Below are 17,657 nucleotides of genomic sequence, written 5' to 3' on the forward strand. Positions count from 1 at the left end.
ATCGCAATTATTTACTAAAAGATCCATGGCGAATTTTCTCAAAGATAGTAACAATGCTAATATCGACGAATGTATCTCCTCCTGGATGTCAAGTGTCACTATTCCGATGCCCTTCTGCGAGTTTACTGTGTCCCTCGCACCCTGACATTGACATTTTAACCCAGAAAATGCGTCGGTAGTAAATATTAAAGGGACTAAGCCGAACGCTCCAAGAGCGAGAATCGCTGCTATAGTCATCAGATGTACGTACTCGTCCTGGAATTAGTGTGTGTTTTGCGATGCACCATTTAACGTTTGTTGGATACCGCACACCCTCTAATTGACGATTTATCCCAAAATTTGCATAGCAATTATTTGCTATAGGATTTGACAAATTTCTTCCTCAAATAGTAACATTGGGATCAGCGACGAATTTATCTTGTCCTGGAAGTCATGTGTTTCTTTTCCGATGCACCACTACAGGATTATTATGTACCTGGCACCTTCACATTGACGATTTATCACAGAAATTGAATCGCAATTACTTACTAAAAGATCCATGTCGAATTTTCTCAAAGATAGTAACACTGCTAATATCGACGAATGTATCTCCTCCTGAATGTCAACTGTCTGTAATCCGATGCCCAGCTGCGAGTTTACTGTGTCCCTCGCACCCTGACATTGACATTTTAACCCAGAAATTGCGTCGGTAGTAAATATTAAAGGGACTAAGCCGAACCCTCCAAGAGCGAGAATTGCTGCTATAGTCATCAGATGTACCTCCCCGTCACGGAATTAGTGTGTGTTTTGCGATGAACCCTTTCACGTTTAATGGTTACCGCAAACCCTCAAATTGACGATTTATCCCAAAAATTGCATCGCAATTACTTGCTATAGGGTTTGACCGACATCTTCCTCAAATAGTAACATTAGGAACAGCGACGAATGTATCTTGTCCTGGAAGTCATGTGTTTCTTTTCCGATGCACCACCACAGGACTATTATGTAACTGGCACCTTCTCATTGACGACTTATCACAGAAATTGCATCGCAATAATTTCCTAAAAGATCCAGGGCGATTTTTCACCAAGTTAGTAACACTGCTAACATTGACGAATGTATCTCCTCCTGGATGTCAAATGTCTCGATTCCGATGCCCTGCTGCGAGTTTACTGAGTCCCTCGCACCCTGACATTGACATTTTAACCCAGAAATTGCGTCGGTAGTAAATATTAAAGGGACTAAGCCGAACCCTCCAAGAGCGAGAATTGCTGCTATAGTCATCAGATGTACCTCCCCGTCATGGAATTAGTGTGTGTTTTGCGATGAACCCTTTCACGTTTATTGGATACCGCACACCCTCAAATTGACGATTTATCCCAAAATTTGCATCGCAATTACGTGCTATAGGATTTGACCGACATCTACCTCAAATAGTAACATTAGGAACAGCGACGAATGTATCTTGACCTGGAAGTCTTGTGTTTCTTTTCCGATGCACCACTACAGATTAATTATGTAACTGGCACCTTCCCATTGACGATTTAACACAGAAATTGCATCGCAATTTTTTACTAAAATATCCAGGGCGATTTTTCTCCAAGATAGTAACACTGCTAATATCGACGAATGTATCTCCTCCTAAATATCAAGTGTCTCTATTCCGATGCCCAGCTGCGAGTTTACTGTGTCCCTCGCACCCTGACATTGACATTTTAACCCAGAAATTTTGTCGGTAGTAAATATTAAAGGGACTAAGCCGAACCCTCCAAGAGCGAGAATCGCTGCTATAGTCATCAGACGTATCTCCTCGTCCTGGAATTAGTGTGTGTTCTGCGATGCACCATTTCACGTTTATTGGATACCGCACACCCCCAAATTGACGATTTATCCCAAAAATTGCATCGCAATTGCTTGCTATAGGGTTTGACCGACTTCATCCTCAAATAGTAACGTTAGGAACAGCGCCGAATGTATCTTGTCCTGGAGGTCATGTGTTTCTTTTCCGATGCACCACTACAGGATTATTATGTACCCTCACATTGACGATTTATCACAGAAATTGCATCGCAATTATTTACTAAAAGATACATGGCGAATTTTCTCAAAGATAGTAACACTGCTAATATCGACGAATGTATCTCCTCCTGAATGTCCAATGTCTCTATTCCGATGCCCAGCTGCGAGTTTACTGTGTCTCTCGCACCCTGACATTGACATTTTAACCCAGAAATTGCGTCAGTAGTAAATATTAAAGGGACTAAGCCGAACCCTCCAAGAGCGAGAATCGCTGCTATAGTCATCAGATGGATCTCCTCGTCCTGGAACTAGTGTGTGTTTTGCGATGCACCCTTTCACGTTTATTGGATACCGCACACCCTCAAATTGACGATTTATCCCAAAAATTGCATCGCAATTACTTGCTATAGGGTTTGAACGACATCTTCCTCAAATAGTAACATTAGGAACAGCGACGAATATATCTTGACCTGGGAGTCATGTGTTTCTTTTCCGATGCACCACTACAGGATTATTATGTACCCTCACATTGACGATTTATCACAGAAATTGCATCGCAATTATTTACTAAAAGATCCACAGCGAATTTTCTCCAAGATAGTAACACTGCTAATATCGACGAATGTATCTCCTCCTGAATGTCCAATGTCTCTATTCCGATGCCCAGCTGCGAGTTTACTGTGTCTCTCGCACCCTGACATTGACATTTTAACCCAGAAATTGCGTCGGTAGTAAATATTAAAGGGACTAAGCCGAACCCTCCAAGAGCGAGAATCGCTGCTATAGTCGTCAGAGGGATCTCCTCGTCCTGGAATTTGTGTGCGTTTTGCGATGCACCCTTTCACGTTTATTGGATACCGCACTCCCTCAAATTGACGATTTATCCCAAAAATTGCATCGCAATTACTTGCTATAGGGTTTGACCGACATCTTCCTCAAATAGTAACATTAGCAACAGCGACGAATGTATCTTGACCTGGGAGTCATGTGTTTCTTTTCCGATGCGCCACTACAGGATTAATATGTAGCTGGCACCTTCTCATTGACGATTTATCACAGAAATTGCATCGCAATTATTTACTAAAAGATCCATGGCGAATTTTCCATAAGATAGTAACACTGCTAATATCGACGAATATATCTCCTCCTGAATGTCAAATGTCTCTATTCCGATGCCCAACTGCGAGTTTACTGTGTCCCTCGCACCCTGACATTGACATTTTCACCCAGAAATTGCGTCGGTAGTAAATATTTAAGGGACTAAGCCGAACCCTCCAAGAGCGAGAATCGCTGCTATAGTCATCAGATGGATCTCCTCGTCCTGGAATTAGTGTGTGTTTTGCGATGCACCATTTCACGTTTATTGGATACCGCACACGCTCAAACTGACGATTTATCCCAAAAAATTCCATCGCAATTACTTGCTATAGGGTTTGACCGACTTCATCCTCAAATAGTAACACTAGGAACAGCGACGAATGTATCTTGTCCTGGAAGTCATGTGTTTCTTTTCCGATGCACCACTACAGGAATATTATGTACCTGGCACCTTCCCATTGACGATTTAACACAGAAATTGCATCGCAATTAATTACTAAAAGATCCAGGACGATTTTTCTCCAAGATAGTAACACTGCTAACATCGACGAATGTATCTCCTCCTTCTCCTCCTGGATGTCAAGTGTCTCTATTCCGATGTCCAGCTGCGAGTTTACTGTGTCCCTCGCACCCTGACATTAACATTTTAACCCAGAAATTGCGTCGGTAGTAAATATTAAAGGTACTAAGCCGAACCCTCCAAGAGCGAGAACCGCTGCTATAGTCATCAGATGTACCTCCTCGTCCTGGAATTAGTGTGTGTTTTGCGATGCACCCTTTCACGTTTATTGGATACCGCACACCCTCAAATTGACGATTTATCCCAAAATTTGCATCGCAATTACTTGCTATAGGATTTGACCGACTTCTTACTCAAATAGTAACATTGGGATCAGCGACGAATTTATCTTGTCCTGGAAGTCATGTGTTTCTTTTCCGATGCACCACTACAGGATTATTATGTACCCTCACATTGACGATTTATCACAGAAATTGCATCGCAATTATTTACTGAAAGATCCATGGCGAATTTTCTCCAAGATAGTAACACTGCTAATATCGACGAATATATCTCCTCCTGAGCGTCAAGTGTCTCTATTCCGATGTCCAGCTGCGAGTTTACTGAGTCCCTCGCACCCTGACATTGACATTTTAACCCAGAAATTGCGTCGGTAGTAATTATTAAAGGGACTAAGTCGAGCCCTCCAAGAGCGAGAACCGCTGCTATAGTCATCAGATGTATCTCCTCGTCCTGGAATTAGTGTGTGTTTTGCGATGCACCCTTTCACGTTTATTGGATACCGCACACCCTCAAATTGACGATTTATCCCAAAAATTGCATCGCAATTACTTGCTATAGGGTTTGACCGATATCTTCCTCAAATAGTAACATTAGGAACAGCGACGAATGTATCTTGACCTGGGAGTCATGTGTTTCTTTTCCGATGCACCACTACAGGATAATATGTAACCGGCACCTTCTCATTGACGATTTATCACAGAAATTGCATCGCAATTATTTACTAAAAGATCCATGGCGAATTTTCTATAAGATAGTAACACTGCTAATATCGACGAATGTATCTCCTCCTGATTGTCAAATGTTTCTATTCCGATGCCCAACTGGGAGTTTACTGTGTCCCTCGCACCCTGACATTGACATTTTAACCCAGAAATTGCGTCGGTAGTAAATATTAAAGGGACTAAGCCGAGCCCTCCAAGAGCGAGAACCGCTGCTATAGTCATCAGATGTATCACCTCGTCCTGGAATTAGTGTGTGTTTTGCGATGCACCATTTCACGTTTATTGGATACCGCACACCCTCAAACTGACGATTTATCCCAAAAAATTGCATCGCAATTACTTGCTATAGGGTTTGACCGACTTCATCCTCAAATAGTAACACTAGGAACAGCGACGAATGTATCTTGTCCTGGAAGTCATGTGTTTCTTTTCCGATGCACCACTACAGGATTATTATGTACCTGGCACCTTCCCATTGACGATTTAACACATAAATTGCATCGCAATTATTTACTAAAAGATCCAGGGCGATTTTTCTCCAAGATAGTAACACTGCTAACATCGACGAATGTATCTCCTCCTGGATGTCAAGTGTCTCTATTCCGATGTCCAGCTGCGAGTTTACTGTGTCCCTCGCACCCTGACATTGACATTTTAACCCAGAAATTGCGTCGGTAGTAAATAATAAAGGGACTAAGCCGAACCCTCCAAGAGCGAGAATCGCTGCTATAGTCATCAGATGTATCTCCTCGTCCTGGAATTAGTGTGTGTTTTGCGATGCACCATTTCACGTTTATTGGATACCGCACACCCTCAAATTGACGATTTATCCCAAAAATTGCATCGCAATTACTGGCTATAGGGTTTGACCGACATCTTCCTCAAATAGTATCATTGGGAACAGCGACGAATGTATCTTGACCTGGAAGTCATGTGTTTCTTTTCCGATGCACCACTACATGATTAATATGTAACTGGCACCCTCTCATTGACGATTTAACACAGAAATTGCTTCGCAATTATTTACTGAAAGATCCATGGCGATTTTTCTCAAAGATAGTAACACTGCTAACATCGACGAATGTATCTCCTTCTGGATGTCAAGTGTCTCTATTCCGATGTCCAGCTGCGAGTTTACTGTGTCCCTCGCACCCTGACATTGACATTTTAACCCAGAAATTGCGTCGGTAGTAAATAATAAAGGGACTAAGCCGAACCCTCCAAGAGCGAGAATCGCTGCTATAGTCATCAGATGTACGTACTCGTCCTGGAATTAGTGTGTGTTTTGCGATGCACCATTTAACGTTTGTTGGATACCGCACACCCTCTAATTGACGATTTATCCCAAAATTTGCATAGCAATTATTTGCTATAGGATTTGACAAATTTCTTCCTCAAATAGTAACATTGGGATCAGCGACGAATTTATCTTGTCCTGGAAGTCATGTGTTTCTTTTCCGATGCACCACTACAGGATTATTATGTACCTGGCACCTTCACATTGACGATTTATCACAGAAATTGAATCGCAATTACTTACTAAAAGATCCATGTCGAATTTTCTCAAAGATAGTAACACTGCTAATATCGACGAATGTATCTCCTCCTGAATGTCAACTGTCTGTAATCCGATGCCCAGCTGCGAGTTTACTGTGTCCCTCGCACCCTGACATTGACATTTTAACCCAGAAATTGCGTCGGTAGTAAATATTAAAGGGACTAAGCCGAACCCTCCAAGAGCGAGAATTGCTGCTATAGTCATCAGATGTACCTCCCCGTCACGGAATTAGTGTGTGTTTTGCGATGAACCCTTTCACGTTTAATGGTTACCGCACACCCCCAAATTGACGATTTATCCCAAAAATTGCATCGCAATTGCTTGCTATAGGGTTTGACCGACTTCATCCTCAAATAGTAACGTTAGGAACAGCGCCGAATGTATCTTGTCCTGGAGGTCATGTGTTTCTTTTCCGATGCACCACTACAGGATTATTATGTACCCTCACATTGACGATTTATCACAGAAATTGCATCGCAATTATTTACTAAAAGATACATGGCGAATTTTCTCAAAGATAGTAACACTGCTAATATCGACGAATGTATCTCCTCCTGAATGTCCAATGTCTCTATTCCGATGCCCAGCTGCGAGTTTACTGTGTCTCTCGCACCCTGACATTGACATTTTAACCCAGAAATTGCGTCAGTAGTAAATATTAAAGGGACTAAGCCGAACCCTCCAAGAGCGAGAATCGCTGCTATAGTCATCAGATGGATCTCCTCGTCCTGGAACTAGTGTGTGTTTTGCGATGCACCCTTTCACGTTTATTGGATACCGCACACCCTCAAATTGACGATTTATCCCAAAAATTGCATCGCAATTACTTGCTATAGGGTTTGAACGACATCTTCCTCAAATAGTAACATTAGGAACAGCGACGAATATATCTTGACCTGGGAGTCATGTGTTTCTTTTCCGATGCACCACTACAGGATTATTATGTACCCTCACATTGACGATTTATCACAGAAATTGCATCGCAATTATTTACTAAAAGATCCACAGCGAATTTTCTCCAAGATAGTAACACTGCTAATATCGACGAATGTATCTCCTCCTGAATGTCCAATGTCTCTATTCCGATGCCCAGCTGCGAGTTTACTGTGTCTCTCGCACCCTGACATTGACATTTTAACCCAGAAATTGCGTCGGTAGTAAATATTAAAGGGACTAAGCCGAACCCTCCAAGAGCGAGAATCGCTGCTATAGTCGTCAGATGGATCTCCTCGTCCTGGAATTTGTGTGCGTTTTGCGATGCACCCTTTCACGTTTATTGGATACCGCACTCCCTCAAATTGACGATTTATCCCAAAAATTGCATCGCAATTACTTGCTATAGGGTTTGACCGACATCTTCCTCAAATAGTAACATTAGCAACAGCGACGAATGTATCTTGACCTGGGAGTCATGTGTTTCTTTTCCGATGCGCCACTACAGGATTAATATGTAGCTGGCACCTTCTCATTGACGATTTATCACAGAAATTGCATCGCAATTATTTACTAAAAGATCCATGGCGAATTTTCCATAAGATAGTAACACTGCTAATATCGACGAATATATCTCCTCCTGAATGTCAAATGTCTCTATTCCGATGCCCAACTGCGAGTTTACTGTGTCCCTCGCACCCTGACATTGACATTTTCACCCAGAAATTGCGTCGGTAGTAAATATTTAAGGGACTAAGCCGAACCCTCCAAGAGCGAGAATCGCTGCTATAGTCATCAGATGGATCTCCTCGTCCTGGAATTAGTGTGTGTTTTGCGATGCACCATTTCACGTTTATTGGATACCGCACACGCTCAAACTGACGATTTATCCCAAAAAATTCCATCGCAATTACTTGCTATAGGGTTTGACCGACTTCATCCTCAAATAGTAACACTAGGAACAGCGACGAATGTATCTTGTCCTGGAAGTCATGTGTTTCTTTTCCGATGCACCACTACAGGAATATTATGTACCTGGCACCTTCCCATTGACGATTTAACACAGAAATTGCATCGCAATTAATTACTAAAAGATCCAGGACGATTTTTCTCCAAGATAGTAACACTGCTAACATCGACGAATGTATCTCCTCCTTCTCCTCCTGGATGTCAAGTGTCTCTATTCCGATGTCCAGCTGCGAGTTTACTGTGTCCCTCGCACCCTGACATTAACATTTTAACCCAGAAATTGCGTCGGTAGTAAATATTAAAGGTACTAAGCCGAACCCTCCAAGAGCGAGAACCGCTGCTATAGTCATCAGATGTACCTCCTCGTCCTGGAATTAGTGTGTGTTTTGCGATGCACCCTTTCACGTTTATTGGATACCGCACACCCTCAAATTGACGATTTATCCCAAAATTTGCATCGCAATTACTTGCTATAGGATTTGACCGACTTCTTACTCAAATAGTAACATTGGGATCAGCGACGAATTTATCTTGTCCTGGAAGTCATGTGTTTCTTTTCCGATGCACCACTACAGGATTATTATGTACCCTCACATTGACGATTTATCACAGAAATTGCATCGCAATTATTTACTGAAAGATCCATGGCGAATTTTCTCCAAGATAGTAACACTGCTAATATCGACGAATATATCTCCTCCTGAGCGTCAAGTGTCTCTATTCCGATGTCCAGCTGCGAGTTTACTGAGTCCCTCGCACCCTGACATTGACATTTTAACCCAGAAATTGCGTCGGTAGTAATTATTAAAGGGACTAAGTCGAGCCCTCCAAGAGCGAGAACCGCTGCTATAGTCATCAGATGTATCTCCTCGTCCTGGAATTAGTGTGTGTTTTGCGATGCACCCTTTCACGTTTATTGGATACCGCACACCCTCAAATTGACGATTTATCCCAAAAATTGCATCGCAATTACTTGCTATAGGGTTTGACCGATATCTTCCTCAAATAGTAACATTAGGAACAGCGACGAATGTATCTTGACCTGGGAGTCATGTGTTTCTTTTCCGATGCACCACTACAGGATAATATGTAACCGGCACCTTCTCATTGACGATTTATCACAGAAATTGCATCGCAATTATTTACTAAAAGATCCATGGCGAATTTTCTATAAGATAGTAACACTGCTAATATCGACGAATGTATCTCCTCCTGATTGTCAAATGTTTCTATTCCGATGCCCAACTGGGAGTTTACTGTGTCCCTCGCACCCTGACATTGACATTTTAACCCAGAAATTGCGTCGGTAGTAAATATTAAAGGGACTAAGCCGAGCCCTCCAAGAGCGAGAACCGCTGCTATAGTCATCAGATGTATCTCCTCGTCCTGGAATTAGTGTGTGTTTTGCGATGCACCATTTCACGTTTATTGGATACCGCACACCCTCAAACTGACGATTTATCCCAAAAAATTGCATCGCAATTACTTGCTATAGGGTTTGACCGACTTCATCCTCAAATAGTAACACTAGGAACAGCGACGAATGTATCTTGTCCTGGAAGTCATGTGTTTCTTTTCCGATGCACCACTACAGGATTATTATGTACCTGGCACCTTCCCATTGACGATTTAACACATAAATTGCATCGCAATTATTTACTAAAAGATCCAGGGCGATTTTTCTCCAAGATAGTAACACTGCTAACATCGACGAATGTATCTCCTCCTGGATGTCAAGTGTCTCTATTCCGATGTCCAGCTGCGAGTTTACTGTGTCCCTCGCACCCTGACATTGACATTTTAACCCAGAAATTGCGTCGGTAGTAAATAATAAAGGGACTAAGCCGAACCCTCCAAGAGCGAGAATCGCTGCTATAGTCATCAGATGTATCTCCTCGTCCTGGAATTAGTGTGTGTTTTGCGATGCACCATTTCACGTTTATTGGATACCGCACACCCTCAAATTGACGATTTATCCCAAAAATTGCATCGCAATTACTGGCTATAGGGTTTGACCGACATCTTCCTCAAATAGTATCATTGGGAACAGCGACGAATGTATCTTGTCCTGGAAGTCATGTGTTTCTTTTCCGATGCACCACTACAGGGTTATTATGTACCCTCACATTGACGATTTATCACAGACATTGCATCGCAATTATTTACATCTACATCTACATGTACACTCCGCGAGCCACCTTACGGTGTGTGGCGGAGGGTACTTATTGTACCACTATCTGATCCCCCCTTCCCTGTTCCATTCACGAATTGTGCGTGGGAAGAACGACTGCTTGTATGTCTCCGTATTTGCTCTAATTTCTCGGATCTTTTCGTTGTGATCATTACGCGAGATATATGTGGGCGGTAGTAATATGTTGCCTATCTCTTCCCGGAATGTGCTCTCTCGTAATTTCGATAATAAACCTCTCCGTATTGCGTAACGCCTTTCTTGAAGTGTCCGCCACTGGAGCTTGTTCAGCATCTCCGTAACGCTCTCGCGCTGACTAAATGTCCCCATGACGAATCGCGCTGCTTTTCGCTGGATTATGTCTATCTCTTCTATTAATCCAACCTGGTAAGGGTCCCATACTGATGAGCAATACTCAAGAATCGGACGAACAAGCGTTTTGTAAGCTACTTCTTTCGTCGATGAGTCACATTTTCTTAGAATTCTTCCTATGAATCTCAACCTGGCGCCTGCTTTTCCCACTATTTGTTTTATGTGATCATTCCACTTCAGATCGCTCCGGATAGTAACTCCTAAGTATTTTACGGTCGTTACCGCTTCCAATGATTTACCACCTATGGCATAATCGTACTGGAATGGATTTCTGCCCCTATGTATGCGCATTATATTACATTTATCTACGTTTAGGGAAAGCTGCCAGCTGTCGCACCATGCATTAATCCTCTGCAGGTCTTCCTGGAGTACGTACGAGTCTTCTGATGTTGCTACTTTCTTGTAGACAACCGTGTCATCTGCAAATAGCCTCACGGAGCTACCGATGTTGTCAACTAAGTCATTTATGTATATTGTAAACAATAAAGGTCCTATCACGCTTCCTTGCGGTACTCCCGAAATTACCTCTACATCTGCAGATTTTGTACCGTTAAGAATGACATGTTGTGTTCTTTCTTCTAGGAAATCCTGAACCCAATCACAAACCTGGTCCGATATTCCGTAAGCTCGTATTTTTTTCACTAAACGTAAGTGCGGAACCGTATCAAATGCCTTCCTGAAGTCCAGGAATACGGCATCAATCTGTTCGCCAGTGTCTACGGCACTGTGAATTTCTTGGGCAAATAGGGCGAGCTGAGTTTCACATGATCTCTGTTTGCGGAATCCATGTTGGTTATGATGAAGGAGATTTGTATTATCTAAGAACGTCATAATACGAGAACACAAAACATGTTCCATTATTCTACAACAGATTGACGTAAGCGAAATAGGCCTATAATTATTCGCATCTGATTTATGAGCCTTCTTGAAAATGGGAACGACCTGCGCTTTCTTCCAGTCGCTAGGTACTTTACGTTCTTCCAGCGATCTACGATAAATTGCTGATAGAAAGGGGGCAAGTTCTTTGGCATAATCACTGTAGAATCTTAAGGGTATCTCGTCTGGTCCGGATGCTTTTCCGCTACTAAGTGATAGCAGTTGTTTTTCAATTCCGATATCGTTTATTTCAATATTTTCCATTTTGACGTCCGTGCGACGGCTGAAGTCAGGGACCGTGTTACGATTTTCCGCAGTGAAACAGTTTCGGAACACTGAATTCAGTATTTCTGCCTTTCTTCGGTCGTCCGCTGTTTCGGTGCCATCGTGGTCAACGAGTGACTGAATAGGGGATTTAGATCCGCTTACCGATTTCACATATGACCAAAACTTTTTAGGGTTCTTGTTTAGATTGTTTGCCAATGTTTTATGTTCGAATTCGTTGAATGCTTCTCTCATTGCTCTCTTTACGCTCTTTTTCGCTTCGTTCAGCTTTTCCTTATCAGCTATGATTGGACTACTCTTAAACCTATGATGAAGCTTTCTTTGTTTCCGTAGTACCTTTCGTACATGATTGTTATACCACGGTGGATCTTTCCCCTCGCTTTGGACCTTAGTCGGTACGAACTTATCTAAGGCGTACTGGACGATGTTTCTGAATTTTTTCCATTTTTGTTCCACATCCTCTTCCTCAGAAATGAACGTTTGATGGTGGTCACTCAGATATTCTGCGATTTGTGCCCTATCACTCTTGTTAAGCAAATATATTTTCCTTCCTTTCTTGGCATTTCTTATTACACTTGTAGTCATTGATGCAACCACTGGCTTATGATCACTGATACCCTCTTCTACATTCACGGAGTCGAAAAGTTCCGGTCTATTTGTTGCTATGAGGTCTAAAACGTTAGCTTCACGAGTTGGTTCTCTAACTATCTGCTCGAAGTAATTCTCGGACAAGGCAGTCAGGATAATGCCACAAGAGTCTCTGTCCCTGGCTCCAGTTCTGATTGTGTGACTATCCCATTCTATACCTGGTAGATTGAAGTCTCCCCCTATTACAATAGTATGATCACGAAACTTCTTCACGACGTTCTGCAGGTTCTCTCTGAGGCGCTCAACTACTACGGTTGCTGATGCAGGTGGTCTATAGAAGCATCCGACTATCATATCTGACCCACCTTTGATACTTAGCTTAACCCAGATTATTTCACATTCGCATTCGCTAATAACTTCACTGGATATTATTGAATTCTTTACTGCTATAAATACTCCTCCACCATTGGCGTTTATCCTATCCTTGCGGTATATATTCCATTCTGTGTCTAGGATTTCGTTACTGTTCACTTCCGGTATTAACCAACTTTCCGTTCCTAATACTATATGCGCACTATTTCCTTCAATAAGAGATACTAATTCAGGAACCTTGCCCTGGATACTCCTGCAGTTTACCAATATTACGTTAACTTTTCCTGTTTTTGGTCTCTGAGGACGGACGTTCTTTATCAACGATGATAATGTCCTCTCTGGTAAGCCGTCAGGTATTTTATCGTTTCGCCCAAGAGGGGGTCCCTCTAACCTAAAAAACCCCCGTGTGCACGCCACACGTACTCTGCTACCCTAGTAGCTGCTTCCGGTGTGTAGTGCACGCCTGACCTGTCTAGGGGGGCCCTACAGTTCTCCACCCAATAACGGAGGTCGATGAATTTGCAACCATTATAGTCGCAGAGTCGTCTGAGCCTCTGGTTTAGACCCTCCACACGGCTCCAAACCAGAGGACCGCGATCGACTCTGGGCACTATGCTGCAGATATTAAGCTCAGCTTGCACTCCGCGTGCGATGCTGGTTGTCTTCACCAAATCAGCCAGCCGCCGGAAGGAACCAAGGATGGCCTCAGAACCCAAGCGGCAGGCGTCATTCGTTCCGACATGTGCTACTATCTGCAGCCGGTCACACCCAGTGCGTTCAATAGCTGCCGGAAGGGCCTCCTCCACATTACGGACGAGACCCCCCGGCAAGCACACCGAGTGCACACTGGCATTCTTCCCCGACCTACCCGCTATTTTCCTGAGGGGCTCCATAACCCGCCTAACGTTGGAGCTCCCTATAACTAATAGGCCCGCCCTCTGTGACTGTCGGGACCTTGCCGGAGAATCGGCCACTGGCCCAACAGGCGAGGCATCCTGTGGTGGCTCGGAAACGATGTCATCACCACTAGGAAGCACCCCGTACCTGTTGGAAAGGGGTAAGGCAGCTGCCACGCGGCCAGATCCCACCTTCGCCTTTCGGCCAGGCACGCGCGAGCCCACCACTGTCCGCCATTCACCCTGGAGTGATGGCTGACCGGTAAGATGCTCACTGCCGGAAGACGCAGCGACATCAGGGGTTCCATGTGATTCCAAGGCCACCGAAGTAGGCATAGGTCTCACCACAGTTGCCCCAACGCCACTACGAGCCGACGCCTGCGCCTCGAGCTCGATGAGCCTAACAGACAAAGCCTCCACCTGCCCCCGAAGAGTGGCCAATTCTCCTTGCGTCCGCTCACAACAACCACAGTCCCTACACATGACTATGTTTACCCTACTCTATACGGTGACAAATTCCCAAGATAATCTTCTGATGAGCTACTCTGATAATCAAGAAACACTCACTGAAATACGAGACGCGAAAACTACGCTAGGTTTTCCCAGAAAAACTATTTAAAAGCTAAGCGCAGCAAATAAGTACAAAAAACCTTTATACAAACAGTACTCGCTGCTGTTGGTGCTCTCGCTCTGGCTGTCACAAGACAACTGCTGATTCAAGTGACTAGTGGCTAACGGCCGAGAAACAAACAAAAGACGGTTTTAGGGCGCTTTCTGTTCTAAACGATCAAGAAAACACTAAGAAATCTAACACGAAAACTACGTAAAGTTTTATCAAGAACTGTTAGTTACTATGCAGAGCAGATAAACACAAATAGAATCCCTTCCTTAGTGGAAGCTCGTAAACAAAATGCAAAATAAACGCTTCATACAAACAGTACTCGCTGCTGCTGGTGCTCTCGCTCTGGCTGTCACAAGACTAAAAGATCCAGGGCGATTTTTCACCAAGATAGTAACACTGCTAATATCGACGAATGTATGTCCTCCCGAATGTCAAGTGTCTCTATTCCGATGCCCACCTGCGAGTTTACTGTGTCCCTCGCACCCTGACATTGACATTTTAACCCAGAAATTGCGTCGGTAGTAAATATTAAAGGGAATATGCCGAACCCTCCAAGAGCGAGAATCGTTGCTATAGTCATCAGATGTATCTCCTTGTGCTGGAATTAGTGTGTGTTTTGCGGTGCACCATTTCACGTTTATTGGATACCGCACACCCTCAAATTGACGATTTATCACAAAAATTGCATCGCAACTACTTGCTATTGGATTTGACCGACTTCTTCCTCAAATAGTAACATTTTGAACAGCGATGAATGTATCTTGTACTGGAAGTCATGTGTTTCTTTTCCGATGCACCACTACAGGATTATTATGTAACTGGCACCTTCTCATTGACGATTTAACACAGAAATTGCATCGCAATTATTTACTAAAAGATCCATGGCGATTTTTCTCAAAGATAGTAACACTGCTAATATCGACGGATGTATCTCCTCCTGAATGTCAAGTGTCTCTATTCCGATGCCCAGCTGCGAGTTTACTGTGTCCCTCGCACCCTGAAATTGACATTCTAATCGAGAAATTGCGTCGGTACTAAATATTAAAGGGGACTAAGCCGAACCCTCCGAGAGCGAGAATCGCTGCTGTAGTCATCAGATGTATCTCCTCGTCCTGGAATTAGTGTGTGTTTTGCGATGCATCCTTTCACGTTTGTTGGATACCGCACACCCTCAAATTGACGATTTATCCCAAAAATTGCATTGCAATTACGTGCTATAGGATTTGACCGACTTCCTCCCCAAATAGTAACATTGGGAAAATCGACGAATGTATCTTGTCCTGGAAGTCATGTGTTTTTTTTACGATGCACCACTACAAGATTATTATGTACCTGGCACCATCGCATTGACGATTTATCACAGAAATCGCATCGCAAATATTTACTAAAAGATCCAGGAGGATTTTTCTCAAAGATAGTAACACTGATAATATCGACGAATGTCCCTCCTCCTGAATGTCAAGTGTCTCTATTCCGATGCCCAGTTGCGATTTTACTGTGTCCCTCGTACCATGACATTGACGTTTTAACCCAGAAATTGCGTCGGTAGTAAATATTAAAGGGACTAAGCCGAACCTTCCAAGAGCGAGAATCGCAGCTTATAGTCATCAGATGTATCTCCTCGTCCTGGAATTAGTGTGTGTTTTGCGATGCACCATTTCACGTTTATTGGATACCGCACACCCTCAAATTGACGATTTATCCCAAAAATTGCATCTCAATTACTTGCTATTGGGTTTGACCGACTTCCTCCCCAAATAGTAACATTTGGAACAGCGACGATTGTATCTTGTCCTGGAAGTCATGTGTTTCTTTTCCGATGCACCACTACAGGCTTATTATATACCTGGTACCCTCACAATGACGATTTATCACAGAAATTGCATCGCAATTATTTACTAAAAGATCCAGGGAGATTTTTCACCAAGATAGTAACACTGCTAATATCGACGAATGTATCTCCTCCTGGATGTCAAGTGTCTCTATTCCGATGCCCAGCTGCGAGTTTACTGTGTCCCTCGCACCCTGACATTGACATTTTATCCCAGAAATTGCGTCGGTAGTAGATATTAATGGGACTAATCCGAACCCTCCAAGAGCGAGAATCGCTGCTATAGTCATCAAATGTATCTCCTCATCTTGGAATTAGTGTGTGTTTTGCGATGCCCTCTTTCACGTTTATTGGATACCGCACACCGTCAAATTGACGATTTATCCCAATAATTACAACGCAATTACTTGCTATAGGGTTTGACCGACTTCTTCCTCAAATAGTAGCATTGGGAACAGCGACGAATGTATCTTGTCCTGGAAGTCATGTGTTCCTTTTCCGTTGAACCACTACAGGCTTCTTATATACCTGGTACCCTCTCATTGACGATTTATCACAGAAATTGCATCGCAATTATTTACTAAAAGATCCAGGGCGATTTTTCACCAAGATAGTAACACTGCTAATATCGACAAATGTATCTCCTCCTGGATGTCAAGTGTCTCTATTCCGATGCCCAGCTGCGAGTTTACTGTGTCCCTCGCACCCTGACATTGAGATTTTATCCCAGAAATTGCGTCGGTAGTAATTATTAAAGGGACTAAGCCGAACCCTCCAAGAGCGAGAATCGCTGCTATGGTCATCAGATGTATCTCCTCGTCCTGGAATTAGTGTGTGTTTTGCGATGCACCATTTCACGTTTATTGGATAAAGCACACACTCCACCACAGCAAGAAGTTCTCCGTCAAGATAAAGCCACGGCTCAGGATGGACCGTTTGGCGCCGGCAGAAATGCATAACTTGGGTCTTGGCAGCCGAAAACTGTAAACCATGCGCTACAGCCCAAGACTGCGCCTTGCAGATTGCGCCCTGTAGCTGACTTTCAACAGCTGCAATGCTAGTAGAGCTGTAGTAAAGGCAGAAGTCGTCAGCATACAGGGCACCTGAGACAGAATTTCCCCCGCTGCAGCGAGCCCGTTTATTGCGATTAAAAACAGGCAGACGCCGAGGACAGATCCCTATGGTACCCCGTTCTCCTGGGCTCGGGAGGAACTATGAGAGGCCGCAACTTGCACGCGGAAGGTACGATACGACAGAAAATTGCGGATAAAGATCGGCAAAGGGCCCCGAAGACCCCATCCATGAAGCATAGAAAGGATGTGATGACACCATGTCGTATCGTACGCCTTCCGCATGTCGAAAAAGGCAGCGACCAGGTGCTGACGGTGGGCGAAGGCAGTACGGAGGGATGACCCCAGGCTCACCAGATTGTCGGCGGCGGAGCGGCCTTTACGGAACCGACCCTGAGATGGAGCCAGAAGGCCCCGAGACTCCAGTACCCAATTCAAGTGCCGGCTCACCATCCATTCAAGTAACTTGCAAAGAAC

This window comes from Schistocerca piceifrons, chromosome 2 (genome assembly GCF_021461385.2).
Source record: "Schistocerca piceifrons isolate TAMUIC-IGC-003096 chromosome 2, iqSchPice1.1, whole genome shotgun sequence".
In the NCBI taxonomy this organism is placed as follows: Eukaryota; Metazoa; Arthropoda; class Insecta; order Orthoptera; family Acrididae; genus Schistocerca; species Schistocerca piceifrons.